This window comes from Salmo salar, chromosome 17 (assembly GCF_965601325.2).
Source record: "Salmo salar chromosome 17, fSalSal1, whole genome shotgun sequence".
NCBI lineage: Eukaryota > Metazoa > Chordata > Actinopteri > Salmoniformes > Salmonidae > Salmo > Salmo salar.
The window spans coordinates 29,634,809-29,636,224 of NC_138307.1; the positions used below are offsets into that span (position 1 = coordinate 29,634,809).

Consider the following 1,416-nt stretch of genomic DNA (forward strand, 5'->3'; position numbering starts at 1 on the left):
ATCACATTTTATGTCAATATTATCTCCAAATTGTTTCCCCCCCACCCGTGATATATTATTATTCCAATTTAGCAGTTAAAATGGTTTTAATTTAACAACGCTTTCTCTCATTTCTGATTGGAGGGGGATGACCACGTGACTTTAGAACCTACAACTGTGTCACTTTGTAACAGTCAAACGTGGCTATTCCTGACGTTGACCAACTCCCAATCTATGCCAACATTTAATTAAAGCATTATGTTTTTTTATGAAAAAAAAAACCATAGAGATAATTTTGGTGTAACCATCGTCGAATTTGACGTGTCGGAGAAGGGCGACTTCCTCCCGAAAGCGTTGCAGGTATCGCTTCTCGGCCTTTTGGCTAAGATCAAGTGTAGTATCTGTTCTTATCAGTTTAATATCTGATACGTCCCCTATCTGGGGACCATATATTAAATTGATTTTTGGAACAGGGAGATGGAATAGGGGCTTGCTCCGTCCACTCCACGCATCAACCTGGTATTGCAGTACCTCCAGGAACGGTGCACCCTCTGTCGTTGTAAATATAAATCCGGAGTTGCTTCGTTTTAGTTGGTTAGGATCATGATCTACACTGCTCAAAAACATCATCAGGAGACGTGGAGGAGGGCAACAACCCAGCAGCAGGACCGCTACCTCCGCCTTTGTGCAAGGAGGAGCAGGAGAAGCACTGCCAGAGCCCTGCAAAATGACCTCCAGCAGGCCACAAATGTGCATGTGTCTGCTCAAACGGTCAGAAACAGACTCCATGAGGGTGGTATGAGGGCCCGACGTCCACAGGTGGGGGTTGTGCTTACAGCCCAACACCGTGCAGGACGTTTGGCATTTGCCAGAGCACACCAAGATTGGCAAATTCGCCACTGGCGCCCTGTGCTCTTCACAGATGAAAGCAGGTTCACACTGAGCACGTGACAGACGTGACAGAGTCTGGAGACTCCGTGGAGAACGTTCTGCTGCCTGCAACATCCTCCAGCATGACCGGTTTGGCGGTGGGTCAGTCATGGTGTGGGGTGGCATTCCTTTGGGGGACCGCACAGCCCTCCATGTGCTCGCCAGAGGTAGCCTGACTGCCATTAGGTACCGAGATGAGATCCTCAGACCCCTTGTGAGACCATATGCTGGTGCGGTTGGCCCTGGGTTCCTCCTAATGCAAGACAATGCTAGACCTCATGTGGCTGGAGTGTGTCAGCAGTTCCTGCAAGAGGAAGGCATTGATGCTATGGACTGGCCCGCCCGTTCCCCAGACCTGAATCCGATTGAGCACATCTGGGACATCATGTCTTGCTCCATCCACCAACGCCACGTTGCACCACAGACTGTCCAGGAGTTGGCGGATGCTTTAGTCCAGGTCTAGGAGGAGATCCCTCAGGAGACCATCCGCCACCTCATCAGGAGCAT

The 1,416-nt window shown here is 49.9% G+C and overlaps 1 non-coding gene across 1 annotated transcript; it reads left to right on the forward strand.

Moving 5' to 3' along the window:
* Nucleotides 1-341: 341 nt before the first annotated feature.
* LOC123728331 (U2 spliceosomal RNA) lies at nt 342-532 on the forward strand. Its single transcript, XR_006760218.1, has one exon. It is a non-coding gene; the product is annotated as a U2 spliceosomal RNA (small nuclear RNA).
* The last annotated feature ends 884 nt before the right edge of the window (nt 533-1,416 follow it).